Source organism: Scardinius erythrophthalmus, assembly GCF_964197995.2.
Source record: "Scardinius erythrophthalmus genome assembly, chromosome: 14".
Classification (NCBI taxonomy): Eukaryota; Metazoa; Chordata; class Actinopteri; order Cypriniformes; family Leuciscidae; genus Scardinius; species Scardinius erythrophthalmus.
This window is the reverse complement of record NC_138234.1, coordinates 2,625,851-2,647,662: the sequence shown is the minus strand read 5'-3', so window position 1 is coordinate 2,647,662 and position 21,812 is coordinate 2,625,851.

Below are 21,812 nucleotides of genomic sequence, written 5' to 3'. Positions count from 1 at the left end.
AAACAGTTTGATACTATTAATTAGTGATTGCTAAAGACCTATTTTTTGTGAATTGGTGAATATTCAGGTGAATTATTTCGTGGACACTTATTAAACTGATTATTAAACGGTTTTTCTTACCTGTGAAGATAGCTCTTCAGTGAAGGCCGACAATTCTCGTACAGCTTTTTATTCCTTTTTAGCGCAATTTTCCACCGGACACTCCAGTTCCGCCTCGATCCTCACTTGCCCCGGCTCCACCTTGGTCTCCTAGTCCTTTAGTGTCGCCTGGTCTCTCTGCCCAACGGACTCCGCCAAGACCTTCACCGATCATGCCATCAGCTCAGTAGGTTCACTCTGTTCATTGTCTTGAGTTGATTGTGGCTACCACACAGTGCCAAGAATAGCTAAATCCACTAGAGGAAGAGCACTTAACTTAACACTAAGATTAATTAGTGCTGAACAGGTTTTCATTGTCAGCTCATTTAGTTTGAAGATGCAAAATGAGACTCAGATTCCCGGATGACTCCTCACTCTTTTAACTCTTGCAAATGCCGTCTGACAGCAGCCAGATCATGGGGGTGGATAGGAAAGGCTCTTTGTTTAAAAGGGGTTTCGTCAAAAAGCTTGATGTGATGCTTGACTTGGGATGTTCGACCAATGTCAAGGTCATGTTGAGCAAACACATCAGACATATCACTGAGCTTCTTACTGATCCTATCCCTCCACTCTTTAGGCAACGGGGAGTCCCTAAAGTCAAAAGTAATCACTGCTTCGGAACAGCACTGACCAGCAGTTACAGATCCCACCTCGCGTTCTTGAGGGATGATACTCTTGATGGCATGCACTTCAGCAACCACAGCATTTGGCTGCAGTACTACATCCCGATGCGACTTCTGTTCCGTAGCTGGACAGTCAACTTTTGTGTTGGAAACGATGACACTTGAACTACACCACTTGGGAAAAGAACACCTCTAAAGAGGGAGGAGTTTGATGGGGGCTCCAAAAGAACACATTCTTTAGTGGGTAAGCAACTCATATTTGCTTTTCCACAGAGAGCAACTGTCTGCTGTGCTGGAATCACTACGGGCTCCTTGCTTTGTAGTCTCACCAGTCCAAGGCATCCATTGGCATTCTGTTTATGACGTAATTCCAGCGTTTTAAGCACAGCACTGTACCCGTATCGTGGAGAATGGTGTTCAAGGATATTCAAGTTAGAACATTCAGCATACAAAGAATCAAGCGTATTCATCCCGATTAAGACTTGAGATTGTTTTTCTGGGTTGAAGTCAGGAACGACTAGTGCCAGTGTGGAAATTTTAACCTCAGATCCAACCATGTCTTCTGGAAAAGTTATTGTAATTTTGACATAGCCTTTGTTAGGAACTGGCTGACCATTTGCTCCACTGACCTCAAGCAGAAGATTGAGGGGTTTGATGGTATGATTAATCAAGCAAGCTTGGTAAAAGGACCAAGGAACTGTGGTCACTTGCGACCCTGTGTCAAGTAAGCAATGACATTCAGTCCCTGAGATTCTGACTTGCGCTGTACACTTGGATCCGACCAGATGCTGAATACGGAATTTGTGGTGTGAAGGAGAATTGTTGTGTGGGCCTGCAGACTGATCTCATGAAATGGCGTATGTATGGCACAGCAATTCGATTTCCATTTTTGGCGTGCTATCAACACGGATAATCGCTTTTCAGCGTGTTTATCAACGCCGTTGACTTAACGTTACATTATAAATATGACCTATCCCAACTCCATCCCTAAACCTACCCGTCACTGGGGTTAATACCATAGATTATAAATGTAAGATCCCTTACCTCTACTCCCACACCTAAACATACATGGATAATATTACAATTATAAAACGTAATGGACAGATATAGGAAAATGGCATTTTTATGAACAATATGCCGTTAAAATATAGTTTGAGCCACGAATCCTACCCCTAAACCTAACCATAACCATTTCTACCTAGGCAACGATTATAAAGAAAAACAACAGACAGACGAGTATAATCACAATAATTAACCTAACAACACAACATCGATTCACAAAATACACCAATTTTATTAGCTTGATGTAATCCAAACCTTCAGAATCCACATTTGCCAGAAAAAGATCCAAACTCAGCCCTTTATCCAGTAATCGTCATCTTGACCGTTAAACGTCAAACCCCGCGCTTGTTATGAATTCAAATTCAAAAATTGCGCCGTCAAGAAGCGTTACGACAGGTTACTATGGTTACGGCAGTAATATCAAACGCTCATTGGCTCTCGCCTCGCCTACTTCGTCACAGATTGCGTCATTCACATTTGAAATGAAGCGCGCACCACTGCCGCGCAGCTCTCAGAGCGAACCGAACCGAAGACGGATATCATTTCAAATCCATCATGAAAATGTTAATATTAACATTTTCATGATGGATTTGAATTAATAACTTAAATTCTGCTCTGTTACCTTATACAAAACCACTGCCAGAAAGGACTGCGACACATCGTCACGTGAACAACTTTTGGTACCGATTTTGACATTTTCTTATTAAATAAATTATTGTGATTATATTTGTCTGTCTGTTGTTTTTCTTTATAATTGTAGCCTACGTAGTTTTAAGAAATGGTTATGGTTAGATGGTAGGATTAGCAAACGTCCGGGGATAATGGTACGTGTAAGATTCACGTCTGAGGCTGTTAAACTGTGACATCGACACGTTTTCCAAAGGGGACCAACATGATTATTTCACATACATTTTGCTCCGTTTCGCTCGGACATTTAATGGCGTAGACATACACGCGGAAGATGACGGTTTGTTTCGGCGTGAACATGCACGCGAATAGCTCAAAATGCGTATAAATAACACGCCACTTTTGACTTGAAAGTGGCGTGTATTTTTACGCAAAGTCATGATGTCATGTTGGGGCCTGAGTTCATTCTGGGGGGACAACCTTTAGGTTCCCTTGTTCCAGTTTGTCTCGCAACTGGAGCTGTTAAGCCCAATTTATACTTCTGCGTCGAACTTACGCCGTAGCATACGCCGTAGGCTGTGTGTAGCGCGCGTACCCTCCGGCGTACCCTGACGTGCACCTCTCCAAAAATGTAACAACGCGTCAACTCTACGCGGACGCAAGCGCTGTGATTGGTCTGCTAGGACCGCTCACTCGGGTTTCACATGCTCCCTCTGCGCGCGTCAACACGGACAACGACGCAGAAGTATAAATGAAAACCAACGCGTTGCCTACAGCGTAGAGGCTCCGGCGTAGGTCCGACGCAGAAGTATAAATCAGCCTTTAGGCGTTTAAAGAAACGGCACCAACATGACTGTTCTCTCTATCCCACTCCTGTTGCTTCAACCGCTGTTTGTTTCTTCTCTTTTTAACTAGCCTGGGGTTCGGAGAATTTTCACAGGTTACAGATATGTGGTCATCTTCACCGCATCTGAAGCAGTAACCAGGGTGTGGTGTGGATTTTGTGACAGGATAACCGTTTGACTTGGACGGTTGTCTAGCAACAAACTCATGGTGGAAGAGGGCGATGTCTTATGCTTGGTTTTGACAGTCTTTCTGGGCTTTAGAAGAGTTAATGCAGTTAACTGTTCCTTTAACTCAGCAATTTGCTTATTCAACTCAGCAGTCTCAGACAACAATTTTGACTCATGAGGGGATTTGCTTGAAATGATAGTATCTTGGCTATAAGCATGAGCAGATCTAGGTGATGCTTGTGGTTTCTGCTTAAAAGCACTGGTGTGGCTTCTCATGCGCAACCATTTCTGTGCACTCGTCTTCTCTAGTTCTAAGGGAACGTAGTAAGTCTTGGAACTCGATAGGGTCCTCTCTACGAGTTTCGAGATGAAGCTCAGAAATAAGGATGTCATCCCAGCAGCCTCTGCAAAACTGTCGCAGAAGATGATGGTTGGCCTCAGACGATTTAATTCCACCTCCCCTGACTGCCTTGCTCAGAGCAACTTGAAGCCTTTGGAGATAGCTAGATGCTTTCTCTCCATCATTCTGAAATGTGTTCATGAATATTGAGAACAACTCGTCACCATCATCGATTGCACCATAAGCTGCATCAAGCACATTAAGGTAAGCTCTGGGAGAAGCACGAGGCCCTAAAGACTTGACGATATCAGTGGCAGGAGGTAAGAGACTCTCCATAATTCTCCTTACTCTTTGTAAGTCAGACACAGAAGGGTCATCAAAGAGTAATTCAACATTACAACGCCAAGTGTCGTAATCGGATTCATTATTGGGCTAGGGAATTCTCCCTGAGAAAGGGCGGAGCCTAACTACAGCAGTAGATGGAATTGCTGCAGCGACTTCGCTCTTAACTATATGCTCTACAATAACTTTCTGCACCTCAGCAGGATTGAGCTGAACGTGACTCATGGTGCCTGACAACCGTTTTTCAGTTCTTGGTAATTCATCTTGATTGTTGGCTCATTGAGAATGGAACAAGGACTCTGGACATTCCTCTTGGATGCATTCTGCTCTTTAATGGAATTGAGCTCATCAAGTTCATCTGGAATTAAGGAGCTTGAGATCTAAAAGAGTTCTTCTCGTAGCAGAGAATTAAAGGATTTTCGACTTTGCTTAGCAAAGGTTTTCAGGGTGGATAAATAAGAGGTTGTGGCACCAAAACTCTCCTCACAAGAGTAGACACTGCTCAGGGCTCTTATCTGGTAAGTTAAGCTTTGGCCGTCTTTATCTGTGTAGCTAAGGGGTAGCAAGGGAGTTATTAATTTAATAGCTGATCCAAAGTTGTGGTCTGATCTACAATGGTGTGGTCATGATACTTGGACTCAGGATCGTTAATTGGAAGGACTCTTGAGATGGAACCATGACGTTTTAGAAGATCAAGGACCTCTTCATCCTCAAGAGTGTTAATTGGTCCACGGACTAGATGAGCATTTACAATTTTGACACTTTCCCTCTGTACTATTTCCATGTCCTCAATGTCAATTTACTTGCCACACTAATAAACTGATTTGAATGTCTCTTTCGTCAATTTTTTTGTTTGTTTTTTTTTGGATGTAAAGTATAAATAAAGCTATTAATTACACCTCCTGGCTGGCTCGCCACTTTTTATGTAGCACACAATTCCTTACACTCTTTACTAATTTCTGGTTATTTTATTATTTTAACAACTCTTTAATTAATTCCTTTTTGTAATTAATTTTTATTTTACAGGGTTACAGACAGAATCATATTATAATTTTTTTTTTTTTTTTTTAGTCTCGCCGTTAGCGGCAGGTGTAGACAATGTGTTACTCTATTTATCTGTTCACCAGCCACTTTGAGAGGAATGGATGAATTTAAGTGTTGTAGATCTGACAGGCTTTGACCGCATAGCACCACACAAGACCCTGATCACAAGCAATCAACTAAGATCACAATAAACTTATTAAAACACAAAATACATTTATTAGCATATATTTGAGAATCTGAATATCAGATATTTCACATTCTACTCAACAAGTTTATGCTTTGTTACTCTGTTACCAAATTCTTTTTTTTTTTTAACTGTTTGTCCTTGTATTAATTGTACATCACACATTCAAGACAAATCCCTAGGCAGAAAAATTTAACTGAGATAGATAGATTCCCTCAGTGAAAATAGTCAATTCATCTTACATGAAATTAACCCCCTGGGGTTAGCAATCACGCCGGTGTGATCTGCTCGCTTTTTAGCGATTTCATGAGATTGTTAACTCATGATTTCTGTTCTGTGCGTCTGTGCGCACCAATCTTGCACTTCTATCTACTCCTCAACCAGACCACCTAGAGACTTCGGGTTTTCGGCATTATTTTAAGGAAGGTCTAATCTCGGGAACGCACAAAAAAAATCTAGGAAAAGATTTACTATCTCTTAGTGTTGTGATCCCATGAGGTGAGAAAATTGCGCTAAAACACTCACCGAGTTTTTATTACTTGTTTTTTGTGAATTGGTGAATATTCAGGTGAATTGTTTCATGGCCACGAATTAATAATACCTCAGAACGTTTTACAAATTTACAAAGTGGCCACAATATAGTAAAACGGGGGAACAAATTAGTATAACCTGCTGAGGTATTATTAATTCGTGGCCACGCTTGAAGTGGCGGTGAGGTTTTAAAAAATATTGAGAAGGTCTTGAAAAGGTATTAAAATTAAATTTAAGATTCCTGCATATACCCTGTGGGGAAACCAGTGGAGGAAAGGAGGACATCGGGTAAAATACTATTCACTCTCACGCCTTGAGACCTGTTAGTTAAAAAGTTCATCAACCAATTAACAGATGAGACAAGGATCGATATTAAAAGTACTCTTTAAAATCCCTGCTAAAAAATGTGGTTGGATGCAATTAAAAGCTGAAGAAAAGTCAATAAAAAGCAGCCGCACAAAGCTCTTTGCACCCTCAAGATGTGAATAGATCAAGTTAAAAAGAGTACATACGGTGTCTTCCACTCCCCGGTTTGGTCTGTAGGCAAACTGAAACGGATCTAGTAGATCCTGGACAGAGTTCAAAAGTTCGTCCTTCACAATCTTCTCTAAAGTCTTCATAGTAAGGGACGTAAGCGCCACTTATTTTTAGGCACCGGGACAATAATTGAGTCTTTCCAAATGCGAGGAACGGTGTGGAGATGTATGGACATTTTGAAAATAAAACAAAAAATGTCTACCAGCTGTTCAGCACAGTTCTTTAATATACGGCCTCCAATGCCATCGGGGCCAGGACTTTTCCTTTCCTTTATACCTCTGAAGAGTGTCAGGACCTTGTTTCTGTCAACCTGGACTTTACCTTGCCCAGGGGCAACGTTATTAAAAACTGACAGCTCCTCACTAAAATCATGAATATTAAAACGATTATAAAAAGTGTTCACTTATTATTATTAAACATATTACTATGTTTTCTGTGTCATTTGAGAAATAATAGTCATTTTAAAGCATTTTAATAGTCTTTCAGCAGATATTCTGACTCAAACAATCCGTTTCTAGCAGCAAATACTTATAATAAAGTGAGATGATCTGCTGATCCTGAATGGCTTGTTGAATGAGTATTGATAGTCTATGGCTCATCACTATTATCAGAGCAGCTGAAAAGCCTCTTTATTTCATGTCAATAGATCCTGTTTTCTCCTCATTCATTATGCTGATGTCTTCACATCTGTAAATTGACACATTAAGCTCTTTTTATTGTCAACAGATTTGAGCAAACGACACGATCAGCTATTGTGACATCACAAGATATAGGTAAGTTTTATAATGGCTTTTATTTCAATAATCTGTGATGAACCATGTTTCATATGCAACACAATACACGAAAAAAAGTTCAGTTAACTCAATTGCAAATCTGCAAATATGTTTTTATAAGGTTTAATCTTTTTTTTTATTCTTAATTTTAAATTTTTAAATTAAAATATAATAATACGGACTTTCGCGTGCGCACGCGTTACAATTTCCGGTTTGGATGATGTGTCATTTATGTATGTATTACATTGCCAACATGGGGGAAACAAAATATTAACATAAAAAAGTAGGCTACAAAATATTAAAGGGATAGTTAACAAGAAAGTGAAAATATTCACACTTGTTCCAAATGTGGAAATATGGATGGTGTATATATAATTTATGTACTACATTGCCAACATGGGGCAACAAAATATTACCATAAAAAAAGTACAAAATATTAAAGAGATAGTTAACAAGAAAGTGAAAATATTCTTCTGAGGAACACAAACAATGTTACGCAGAATAATAGGCATTGGCAGCCTCAGTATCCATTTACAACCATTGTATGAAAAATATGAAAGCAAATGATGACAGAGAAAGCAGATATCTGTTCAATGAACATTCTGCAAAAGATTTTTGTGTTCATCATCAAGTCTGAAAAAGACAGAATGTTTTAAATTTATATAAAATATAAAAATATAAATTTTAGATAAAGGTTTGAATTTTTTTATTCAAACTGCAATTAGTAGTGTAATTGAATCAGTGTATCTTTCGTTCAGTCATTTTTTGATTTAATATTTAAAGTAGAAAATTTAAAAAAGAGTTCCTTTTTCGTTTTATAAACAATATTTCTAAAACATTTTTCATTCTGAGGTAGAAAATTGAATAAACAGCTTGAATATTTGATTTGTAGTCAAGACAAGTCGCCTTCATTTATATAGCGCTTTTAACAATATGGTTGCAAAGCAGCTTTTGCATAGATAATAGGAAATTACTGTAACAGATTGTTTATAGGCTTTACAACAGCTCTTGGATAAAGTTCTACACGTCTGCATCATGTTGTTTTCTTTCTTTTTCAAAGGCATGACATTTTGTAGTCATTCTGAATGTACACAAATAAATATATACATTTTTCTGTTTCGAATGACAGAGTATGAAACAGTAAAGTATTAAGTTGTTTCCCCAACTGAGGAACAAATCCAAGTGATGGCGCCGGTGTATCGCGCTATTAACAACATCGGTTCACTTCTGGTATTAACTTGACATCGCAGCCGGTTCATTATTAAATTATTATTAACTCCTGTTAACTTTGGACCGAACGAAAGATGCGCGAACCCAACTTTGCGGTAGCCTATATTTTCAGTTTCGATTGAAATAAATTTGTTTAGGCTTGGCGTTTAAAATAGGCTAAAGGTTGTTTGTAATAAAAGGCACAATGGGCTATTTTTATAGGCTACTGTGTATTTTTTTTTTTTTAATTATTGTAAGTGGTTACTTATTTTTCATTTCTTGTTTTCTGATACAATTCATTTATATCAATATATAAGGATTACTATATAAGGATTTGGCTAGCCAGTAAGGGGAAGTAAAATACGCATAGCCTATGTTATTAATAGTGTTTATAATGTTAATGTTGTATTTTATTTACAGGCCTTTTACACACTATTTCTGAATAGACTAGCCTAATAATATAATGCATGTTTCCCTCTCAACATGACCGAGTGCGCCACGCACAAGCGCGCATCCTTGAGATATAAATTATAGTATAGTATAGTATAATATAGTATAGTATATTATAGTATAATATAGTATAGTATTTAATAAAAAAAAGGCCTACATCATAAAACTCAGAAGAGTATGTATTTTTCATATGCACGTAAAAACTCATTTTGGCGTATAAATTGCACGATAAACACAATGTGTGCTATAGAGACGCATTTAGTGTAATCGGGTTGCTTATATAGTCAATTATTACCTTTTGGTATTAGTGTTTAAAATATTTAATTTACAACAAATTATATTCATTTATATCTTAATTTATTATTATTATTATTATCATTATCATTATTATTATTATTTTAAACTTACTGGACGAGGGCGACCATGGCAGGCCAACAGTCGTCATTTACCCTGTATTTACAGTATATCTATACAGAAGAAAGCCCTGTCTAGGCTCTTCGGTACGGGTTGTGTCAAACCATTCGTTAGTCTGGTTGTTTGATGAGAAAACGATGAAATGTAGTTGCAAAAAATGCGTTAAGAATCCGTACAACTGCAGCAGAGGATGACTATTTTATTCTGCAGTGCGGAACTGAGGAAGAGCTGATGACGGAACAGTTTGATCAAGATAAATAGCAATCTTGTGAACTTCTTAAAAAAAATGTTCCTTCATCTCAGTAGCTGAAGATTATTACTTGTTTATTTATTTATTTATTTTTATCATTACACATACAAAGTTTATTAAAAGTCTATTCAAAGTTAATACAATTATTTGAAGTGTGACTAACATATGTCTCTAAGTCTTGTCTTTAGTAACACCTTGCTTGCTAAAAAAGACACTTCAAAACAACAACAAATTTTAGCCTTTGAGTAAATGTGCTGATTTTAATGTATTTTATAATGTTTATTATGTTTACAAAACATGTCAGAAAAGTTGTGATTGGGTAGTGGGCCTTATATCTTATATTATATCTTATCTTATATATGTCTTTATATTGAAGTCCTAATTTAAAATAGATTTCGATTAATTCATGTGCATCCACATCCATGCTCTTTTTCTTATATAGATGGCAGTGACGCAAATTGAACACAAACCGGAAATTGTAATGCATGAGTTTCTCGTGCGCACGCAATAGTTTCCGTTTTTTTTTTTTTTTTTTTTTTTGCAAAGGCTCCGTAATAAATACTTAAAGTAGATGGACTTTTTTTTTTTTTTACTCAGTAAGTGATTCCTTCTTGATTTTGCCAGATCTTCTCCTCCTCCTTAAGTGAAGCTCCTCCTCCTTAAGTGAAGCTCCTCCTCCTTCAGTGAAGCTCCTCCAACTGCAATTCCCCAATAAATGCTGGAATATTCCCATCAGCTACAAGTGAAGACGAGCATTAAACCATCAGGAAGAGCTGAAATCTGCAAAGACAGAGTTTATTGAAGGACAGTGAGAACATGAGAGATCCAGAACACTGCAGAATGAAACACACTGAAGAACAAAGAGGTTGGTGTTTATTCATGATTCTTCATTAGTGAGGCTGAAGAACATTAAGGTTATAAAGCAGTTCATCAGATTTAGCTCTGTTATAGTATGACAAATCTAGTTGTGAATTATAATTAAAGCAGCAAATAATATGAACCCGGTACAAACATTTTTTTTAACAAGGATGTTTGTTATCTGTAAGTCAATATATGTATTACCTGAGCATTTTTTTCCTGTTTATTTTACATCTGGTTCACAATTACTGCAACCATGTTACCAAAATTATGGATATGTCTTCTTAATACAGTTTTTGCACATTCCAAAATATTGTTATTATCTTGCTAAAACACCAACATTTAAAAACAGTGATCAAATAAATAGACTTTGCTACACATGGTTTAGTTTGTGTAAAAACAGGGAGTGTTAAAATTATAGCATTATTGCGTATTCTTAAAATGTTAATATTTTAGGTAGTTGCATAGTTTATCAAATATTTAGTAGTTCTCACTATAAAAATGTGATTTACTCAGAGCCCTAAAGGGACATGGTGATGGAAAAACTATATTTCATTGTTTTTGCGTTCTTTAGGGTTGCAAATGAACAAAGACGTTTGCTTTCCTGCTCCAACCCCCTCTTTCTTACCACAAGGGCCATTAGTGACCCGTAAAGAAGTGCTGATAGTGATAAAGGTCTGTCGGCCAAGATGTGTGTACATCTGAGGTTTGCTAAATGTCACACCTTCAGTACGATGTGGGAAAGCTGTAATCTGCTGATTGGTCAGTTTATATGTCTCACATTTGGTTTCAATCACATGTTTAAAAGGATTAAAGATTGTGAGGCTTTGTCTACAGCAGGGGCCTGTTCTTCGTACGTTGTTTAAAACATCCGAGATCAAATGAGACGTCCAAGATGATATCATTGTGCTAATCATGATCTGGCTAATTAGGTTCTTCGAACACACTTGCCGGATATGATTAGTATCGCTGGATTTTTGCTGCATTAAATTAAGGCCGTATAGTAATTTCAACGGTTAAATCTTGAGACTTTTCACACTTTTCAGACACTGAAATCTTCCCTTTAGTTAGCCAAAGTTCATTTCATTGTGTGCCCTTGTCCTGGCTAGAGCTGCACTGTAACTGGTTTGGGTCAGGGAATGGGGTCATAAAACACCTGTCTGCAGGAACATGTCATAATCACCAGTGAAAAAATGCAGTTCTGTTAGGATCAGCATAAGTGTATGTAATACAGTGAGCTTGATATTTAATTGTGGAACTTTCCTTACCACTTTAAAATAATGTGCATAAATGTGAATCTCTGAAAATGCTTAAGTCATGCACAGATCCTGGCCATGCTTTCACATTAGTGATATGGAAGATTTTAGTCAACTGCCTTTTTTATGTTTGATATAATATTACTAATCTGGAATATTAAGAATCACAATAGTAACTGGGCTGCACATTTACATTGTGAACCCCCTTTCTGTTCACATAATCCCCTTCATTGAGGCCTTGATGGCAGCCTATGGTCAGTCTATAGTCTATGGTACCAATCATGTTAGTGAAGCCTGAGTGACATATCTGTAATCGGCATGGTCATGATTGCATGATCTTCATAAAAAATTATGATAGCCTAGAAAAAACAAGTAATAAAAACTCGGTGAGTGTTTTAGCGCAATTTTCTCACCTCATGGGATCACAACACTAAGAGATAGTAAATCTGTTCCTGGATTTTTTTTGTGCGTTCCCGAGATTAGACCTTCCTTAACATAATGCCGAAAACCCGAAGTCTCTAGGTGGTCTGGTTGAGGAGTAGATAGAAGTGCAAGATTGGTGCACACAGACAGAACAGAAATCATGAGTTAACAAGCGCGATTTTTTCCGGTGGAAAATTGCGCTAAAAACTGCTTTACAACATTGGGTCTTAAGTGGCTTGGAAATGCCACAAAAAAACCTTAAAACTGTTTTTTAAACCTAAAAGCGCCAGGTAAACTCAGAATGACACGACAGACAGCACTTTCCATCAAGTTCTCCGCATCTCCAATAGTGTAAAAGAAAGAGGCTGGTAAATGTACGAGCTTTCAATATAATGGGTGAAGTAAGCTCATGCAATTTGCATGTGAGCATGACCAGAGACGGACAGAAAAATAGACGAAGAGTTTTGTTTCTGCTCTTAAAGCTGAAAGTCCACATCAAACACAGAGTTTTCCTTCTTCAAACCAAACTTGGGTCTTCAGCCAACAAAGTTTAAATGCCGTCTGGCTACAGCGCTTCCCATAATGTTTACGCATTTGTGTCTGTTTGAACACACTCGACCACATGAGCGTCTACACTACCAAAGCAATCCGGTTGAATGTGTTTTCCACTACCTCTGGAAGTGGTCAAAAGTGGACAAGCTCAAATTGTTTTAGCCCCTGTTTACACCTGTGTTTAGCACGTCCACTTGTGATCTAGTTTTTTTTTTTTTTTTACTACATAATTGTTATTTTATTGATTTACTGAGCACTTTTTTAACTTTAATTTCAGGCCCGATGGATGAGAATGAAGAAGTGAATGAAGTGGAGAAACATCAAAGAAGATCTCAGAAATCTTTCACTTGCACTCAGTGTGGAAAGAGTTTCACACGCAAACCATATCTCAAGATTCACATGAGGATCCACACTGGAGAGAAACCGTTCTCATGTGATCAGTGTGGGAAGAGTTTTACTCAACAAGGAAACCTTCAGATTCACATGAGGATCCACACTGGAGAGAAACCGTTCTCATGTGATCAGTGTGGGAAGAGTTTTACTCAACAAGGAAACCTTCAGATTCACATGAGGATCCACACTGGAGAGAAACCGTTCTCATGTGATCAGTGTGGGAAGAGTTTTACTCAACAAGGAAACCTTCAGGAACACATGAGGATCCACACTGGAGATAAACCATTCACATGTGATCAGTGTGGGAGGAGTTTTAGACATCAAGGACACCTTAAGTCTCACATGAGGATCCACACTGGAGAGAAACTGCACGAATGTGATCAATGTGGCAAAACATTTTTGAGGGCTTCAGCCCTGAAGAGACACATGACTGTTCATTCACATGAGAAACCACATTCATGTTCTTTGTGTGGAAAGAGTTTTTCACGTCTGCAGAGTTTAAAAGAACATCAGAAAATACACATTGGTGTAAGAAATCACATGTGCTTTGAGTGTGATAAGACTTTTATTACAGCTAAAGAGTTGAAACGGCACCAGAGAATTCACACTGGAGAGAAACCTTACAAGTGTTCACACTGCGACAAGAGATTCAGTGAGTCAGGATCCCTGAAAAGACATGAGAGGATCCACACTGGAGAGAAACCGTATCACTGCACTGCATGTGGGAAGAGCTTCACTCATTCATCTACTCTACACAGTCATACAAAAAACTCACATTAAGTAGCTTATCTTCAGTTCACTTTCAAGTGCGATGCCACCTCTCTTTCCTATTAGCTTGTCTTAACCAGAAAATAAAGAAAAGGATATCTAAAGCCTGGAACACACCAAGCTAACGGTCGGCTGTCGGGCAGTTTTTGTGCGTCGACCGACTATGTTTCCTCAGTGTGTTCTGCACCGTTGGCTGAAATTGGTCTTCGTCTGCTTTTTTTCGGCCGATTCGACTTATTGAATCGGCGTCGAGCCGTCGGTGAAAGAGGGAACTCTGATTGGCTGTTCAGCTTAGTGAATGAGTCTGTCACGGAACGCACACAAACAGGTAGGTAAGATCCAATAGCAATTTATTAGGGTAATCCGTAATCGTAATCCAAGTCAGGCAAAAGGTCAAAATCCAACAAAGGCAGTCCAGAAAAACACAAAACAATACAGGTATGGAAACATGGAAGTGCGCTGACATCAAACAAGGACTCTGTGACAAACACTGAAACAACCAGGGTATATATACACACACAGAACTAACAATGAAACAGGGAACAGCTGGGAACAATGATGACATGGAACAGCTGAACACAATGAACACTCAGTGACAGACAGGAATTGTGGGGAATGCAGTTCATGAATGTGGATGACACCGTGGGGAAGAGGACCTCTAGTGGACACCAGGAATACACAAACCAGACACTGTGACATAACCCCCCCTCTACGGAGCGGCTACCAGACGCTCCAAGAACACACTACAAAACAAAACAAAAAGTCCAGGAGGGAGGTGGACTGGTGGAGGATCAGGGGGAGGGATGGGGGGCCAGGTCCATGAAGGGGAACAGGAACAGAGGATGACGGTTTAGCCAGCTGCCAGGGCGAAACAGACAGTCCATCGGACGGCCAGGATGAAGCAGACGGCCCATCGGGCGGCCAGGGCGGAGACTTTCCTTCAGGCGGCCAAGGCAGAGCAGACCATTCATCGGGCGGCCAGGGCGGAGCAGATCGTCCATCGGGCGGCCAGGGTGGAGACTTTCCCTCGGGCGGCCACGGCGGTGAAGACCCCTCGGGCGGCCACGGCGGTGAAGACCCCTCGGGCGGCCACGGCGGTGAAGACCCCTCGGGCGGCCACGGCGGTGAAGACCCCTCGGGCGGCCACGGCACAGGAACTGGAACAGACACCAATGGCTCAGGAACTGGAACTGGCACCAACGGCTCAGGCACTGGAACTGGCACTGGAACTGGTACCACCCGCTCAGGCACTGGAACTGGTGGAACTGGCACCACCGGCTCGGGCACTGGAACTGGCACCACCGGCTCGGGCACTGGAACTGGCACCACCGGCTCGGGCACTGGAACTGGCACCACCGGCTCGGGCACTGGAACTGGCACCACCGGCTCGGGCACTGGAACTGGCACCACCGGCTCGGGCACTGGAACTGGCACCACCGGCTCGGGCACTGGAACTGGCACCACCGGCTCAGGCACTGGAACTGGCACCACAGGCTCAGGTTCAGGAACAGACACAAACACAGACACAGACACAGACACAAACACAAACACAAACACAGACACAGACACAGGCTCAGGCTCAGGAACAGACACAAATACAGACACAAACACAGACACCGGCTCAGGAACAGACACTGGCTCCGGCTCAGGAACAGACACTGGCTCCGGCTCAGGAACAGACACTGGCTCCGGCTCAGGAACAGACACTGGCTCCGGCTCAGGAACAGACACTGGCTCCGGCTCAGGAACAGACACTGGCTCCGGCTCAGGAACAGACACTGGCTCCGGCTCAGGAACAGACACTGGCTCCGGCTCAGGAACAGACACTGGCTCCGGCTCAGGAACAGACACTGGCTCCGGCTCAGGAACAGACACTGGCTCCGGCTCAGGAACAGACACTGGCTCCGGCTCAGGAACAGACACTGGCTCCGGCTCAGGAACAGACACTGGCTCCGGCTCAGGAACAGACACTGGCTCCGGCTCAGGAACAGACACTGGCTCCGGCTCAGGAACAGACACTGGCTCCGGCTCAGGAACAGACACTGGCTCCGGCTCAGGAACAGACACTGGCTCCGGCTCAGGAACAGACACTGGCTCCGGCTCAGGAACAGGCTCGGCGGCGGCCATCTTGTCCGAAGACACAGGCTCGGCAGGCGTGACGTGAACAGGCTCTGGCTCGGCAGACGTGACAACCTCCCTGTTCTGAGGGACGGTGGATGCCTGCTTCCTCCTCCTCCGCCTACATTTGGAAGGGTGAGGTGGTGGAATGGCGGTTGGAAGCTCCAGTGTGGAAGCCATCTTGCCTGGTGACACCGGCGACGAGTCGGCCACTCCTTCTGGAAATCTAAGCCCAACTGAAATATCCCACCTGCTGCGGGAATGAAGATACCCGACAAAGCCTTCAAAGTCCAATATCTCCAGTCCCCTCATTTCCCAGGCTGGCAAGGGATCATCAAGGCAGCAATTAAAAAAATCTTTCAAAGCTGCATCACTATATCCCATGCCTCCTGAAAGAGTCAAAAATGTCTGAGCCAGACAACCCACCGTCTGGCCCTGCTGGCGTAGGACCATCAAATTCTTGACTCGTCCCCTCCTCTCCTTCTCCGTGTTGGGGGGAAGGATATGAAACCCCATAATGCTGGATCTTTAAATGACGGAGTCCTTCTGTCACGGAACGCACACAAACAGGTAGGTAAGATCCAATAGCAATTTATTAGGGTAATCCGTAATCGTAATCCAAGTCAGGCAAAAGGTCAAAATCCAACAAAGGCAGTCCAGAAAAACACAAAACAATACAGGTATGGAAACATGGAAGTGCGCTGACATCAAACAAGGACTCCGTGACAAACACTGAAACAACCAGGGTATATATACACACACAGAACTAACAATGAAACAGGGAACAGCTGGGAACAATGATGACATGGAACAGCTGAACACAATGAACACTCAGTGACAGACAGGAATTGTGGGGAATGCAGTTCATGAATGTGGATGACACCGTGGGGAAGAGGACCTCTAGTGGACACCAGGAATACACAAACCAGACACTGTGACAGAGTCAGTGCATGAGAATAATAGCAAAACAGCGAGCCAAGTCAAAACAGTACAGATAGAAGACCATTCTAATATTACGTCATTTTACCTGAGTGTTCTGAAAGATTATGTGTATTTTCAGTTAACTTTATTAAGATGCATTTACATGGTTACTGTGCATTAGATTTAATCAACTCTGTCTGTGTCTGCAAAGGTGTGTGCCAAATGCCCCATTCAGATGTATGGCCCATAGAAACTGATTGGTGTGAATGAATAAAAAGAATCAGCTTTGCTCAGAGTGGATTAGCAAGTTAGATCGATCTCCTGTGGGAGGTCCTAACAGGTTTCTATTGTTTGTAGCCCATAGGCTATGGCTGAATCCCAATTCTCTGTCTTACCCCTTCCCCTTCGTCTTACCCCTAGCCCTTGTCCCTCAAAACCGAGTGGTAAGTGCTAGGGTTGAAAACATACCCCTATGAAATGAGACGTATGTCTTCATGTATAAAGTTCTGTCTCAAGACACAGAACGCTGGATTAAGATTGTTGAAGGGTGACATGCTAACATCGCTGCTGACAGACTGCTACACGACAAACCTTCGATAAATTCTTCTCCCCACAAGAACTCAGGTCAAGCTTACTTATTTTATGTATTGGAGAAATCTAATACATTGGCGAGCCACCCAAACCACTGCTCGGCCAAATACACCAAAATCTAACAGTTCCTTGGCGAATATTTCAATATTAACACGAGAGGAGTGGAATAGAGAAAGTGTTTAGCAGGATTGATATTCAAAACGGTAAGCATGCACTGCTTTGTTTACGGTTCGTGTATCTGCAGCGTCAGGGACGTGCACAGGAATTTTGAGGGGCAGTTGCTCTGACCTAAAAAAAGTTGCTCTGACCTTTAATTGTCTTGCTACACTGCAGCATAAGAAAATGGTTCTCACACTCCAGTAATATTTCTGTGAAGTGAATTAATCTTGCACTTATTCATAGTTTTGTATTATGTCTGAATATATTCAGTTGAATTTTGCCATAAATCGTGGTTGTGTCTCTCTATTAGTGTTACTCGATCTTAGTGCTGCATTTGACACTATCGACCACAACATTCTTTTAAATAGACTTGAAAATTATGTTGGTATTAGTGAAATTGCATTAGCATGGTTTAAATCACACTTATCTGACCGTTATCAGTTTGTAGCAGTAAATGAGATCACAAGTTCAGTATGGCGTACCACAAGGCTCAGTACTAGGACCGCTGCTGTTTTACTCTGTAGATGCTACCATTAGGAGATATCATTAGGAAGCATGGCATTAGTTTTCACTGTTATGTTGATGATACTCAGCTCCATATTTCTTCACGCCCAGACGAAACTTACCAATTCACAAAATTAACGGAAATGCATAGCGGATATAAAAAATTTGATGAGTAGCAACTTCCTACTACTTCACTCTGAAAAAAACAGAGATTCTAATTATTGGACAAAAAACTTCCTCACATAATAATCTAGAATACGGTCTAACACTTGATGGCTGCTCTGTCAAGTCTTCGCCATCGGTTAGGAACCTGGGTGTGTGTGTGTGTGTGTGTGTGTGTGTGTGCTCTTTGATACCAATCTTTCATTTGAAAGTCACGTGTTTAGCATCTGTAAAACCGCATTTTTTCATCTTAAAAATATATCTAAGTTACGTCATATGCTCTCATTGACAAATGCGGAACAATTAGTTCATGCGTTCATGAGCTCAAGGCTAGATTATTGTAATGCTCTACTGGGTGGTTGTCCTGCACGCTTAATAAACAAACTACAGCTGGTTCAAAACGCAGCAGCTCGAGTTCTTACCAGAACCAGGAAGTATGACCATATTAGCCCAGTTCTGTCAACACTGCACTGGCTCCCTATTAAACATTGCATCAATTTTAAAATATTGCTGATTGTTTACAAAGCACTAAATGGTTTTGCTCCGCAGTGCTTGAGCGAGCTCTTAACGCATTATAGTCCTTCACGTCTATTGCGATCTCAAAATCGACTGCTGGCGGTAGATCCTTTTCCTATGTAGCACCAAAACTTTGGAACAATCTGGAACCGGGAACACTCCCCATAATTCCTGATGTACTTGTTACATCATAAGAAGGATGGCGTCTACGCTAATATTAGTCTCTCTGTTTATGAAGGACCTGCGCCTGGACATGATGACAAAGCAGTCCTGAAGTGTCAGCCAGTCCCTCCCCTGTTTCCTGAAGTCAGCTGGATCCCGGCCGTATCCAGATCAGATGGTGGACTTGCACCTGGACCCATCCATGACGCATCCCTGAAGTGCCAGCCTCATCAGCCCTGTGAAGGCCTCATCGACACCACAGCCATCGGCACTGATCCTCAACAAACTCGTCTCCAACCCTGCGTGATGACTTTGACTTCCAACCAGATGGAACTGGATAAATATTCTGAATGTTCTGATCCAATCTGACTTCTGACCTGTAATGCTGCCTGGATCATAATCGTACACTGTTCGCTCGTTGGCCAGAGGAGAACTGAGCGACTGAGCCTGGGTTCTCCCGAGGTTTTTTTTCTCCATTCTGTCACTGATGGAGTTTTAGTTCCTTGCCACCGTTGCCTTGGCTTTTGGCTTGCTTAGTTGGGGACATTTAATATTCAACAATATTATTGGTCTGCCTTACTTAAGGTGGTCGATGACGCAATTTGCTTCTAGAAACAAACATTGTTGTATTATTTCATGTTATCACTGTGAAGCTGCTTTGATGCAATCTGTAAAAAGCACTATATAAATAAAGGTGACTTGACTTGACTTAAATGCTTATATTGCTCTCTGCATTTGTAAGTCGCTTTAGATAAAAGCGTCTGCTAAATGATGAAATATAAATGTATTGTCTTTAACAGATTTTATAAGGAAGCAGATTGATGGAGGTAAAATGTGTGCAATGGTACTCTTGGATCTCCAAAAATCAACTGACAAGGTGGTCTACATCCCTGCCGTATGTCGCAACTTGCCCGTCATCTCCTATGCTGTCAGAAGCATCTCAGGTCGCTTCAAGCCATTCCGGGAGAGCTGAACCATGCGGCCAATGAGCTCTCATGGGTTCAGCCACTTCCTGGAGAATGGAGACTTCAAAATAACTAAATTTAACTGAAATAGAAACTTTTGTAGAATTATACAATACCATTCAAAAGCTTGCGGTTAGTAAGAATTTATAAAAAAAAATGTTGGGAAAGAAATGAATACTTTTATTGCATTAAATTGATCAAAAGTGACAGTAAAATAATAATAATTTGTTACATTTATATTCTGACTTAATCTGTTTCTAGCAGCAAATACTTATAATAAAGTGAGATGATCTGCTGATCCTGAATGGCTTGTTGAATGAGTATTGATAGTCTATGGCTCATCACTATTATCAGAGCAGCTGAAAAGCCTCTTTATTTCATGTCAATAGATCCTGTTTTCTCCTCATTCATTATGCTGATGTCTTCAGATCTGTAAATTCACACATTAAGCTAATTTTATTGTCAACAGATTTGAGCAAACGACACGATCAGCTATTGTGACATCTGCAAGACATAGGTAAGTTTTATAATGACTTTTATTTCAATAATCTGTGATGAACTATGTTTCATGTGCAACACAATAAACAAAAAAAAGTTGAGTTAACTCAATTGCTGTGCCATTTGTTTCTTGCAAATCTGTAAATATATTTATAGGTTTTAATCTTTTTTTATTCTTATTTTTTTTACAATGTGACTATAAATACTTAAAGTGGGAGGACTATTTTTTTAACTCAGTAAGTGATTTCTCCTTGATTTTGCCAGTTCTACCAGAAAGACTCGGGAGATAAAATGATATAACAAGAGTAAATTTATTAAAAGCTCAGCAAGCATAGTCTTTGGCGTAGGCCCCGTCCTTAGCAAGCAAAGCGAGGGTAACGCAATCTGCAAATCCCGCCTGAAGATGAAGGCGGGGGCGCAGCCGACCCCCGGAGGTAAAGGAAGGGACCATCCTGGTGGTGGTGGGGAGGATGGAGGAAGGGAAAGGACCATCTTGGAGGTGGTTGGGGAGGATGGAGGTAATTGGCGCCGTCAGTATCTGCGAACTCAGACGGATGTAATTACTATTCTTTTATACTGAGAGTGTTAACACATGATTGGTAAGAAGAGAGCTAATTCATGACGCGCTGATTGAGTCTTCCTGGCAGAACTTGACGCTAAGCTTACATATCCTCCTCATTAAGTGAAGCTCCTCCTCCTTCAGTGAAGCTCCCCCCACTGCAATTCCCCAATAAATGCCAGAATATTCCCATCAGCTACAAGTGAAGACGAGCATCAAACCATCAGGAAGAGCTGAAATCTGCAAAGACAGAGTTTATTGAAGGACAGTGAGAACATGAGAGATCCAGAACACTGCAGAATGAAACACACTGAAGAACAAAGAGGTTGGTGTTTATTCCTGATTCTTCATTAGTGAGGCTGAAGAACATTAAGGTTATAAAGCAGTTCATCAGATTTAGCTCTGTTATAGTAGAACAAATCTAGTTGTGAATTAGAATTAAAGCAGCAAATAATATGAACCGGGTGCAATTAAAAAACACACAAAAAAACAAGGATGTTTGTTATCTTTAAAGCAGCATAGGTAACTTTTCAACCTTCATAATATATTTCCAAGACTCTTGTGATGGTACATCGACTTACAATAGGTTGAATGACATGTCTGCCATAGCCTGACGGGGTCTGTATCGTTTTTAATCGTACTTTTAAACTTCGGGGTTCGGGTAGTAACCCCCGCACACAAAAATAACTACAAAATTCGACTGCTTTACGGCATAGGCTACCTCACTTCCCCCAACACGTCCTCACATGCTGTTGGACTTGTATATGGCTTATTGTATATCACTCGGACAAGCTTTCACTCGTTGGTGTGAGCTAAAAAGCACCTGGCGTTCTTGTTGATGGATTAGTAAAGACATCTTCGGAGGCTAGC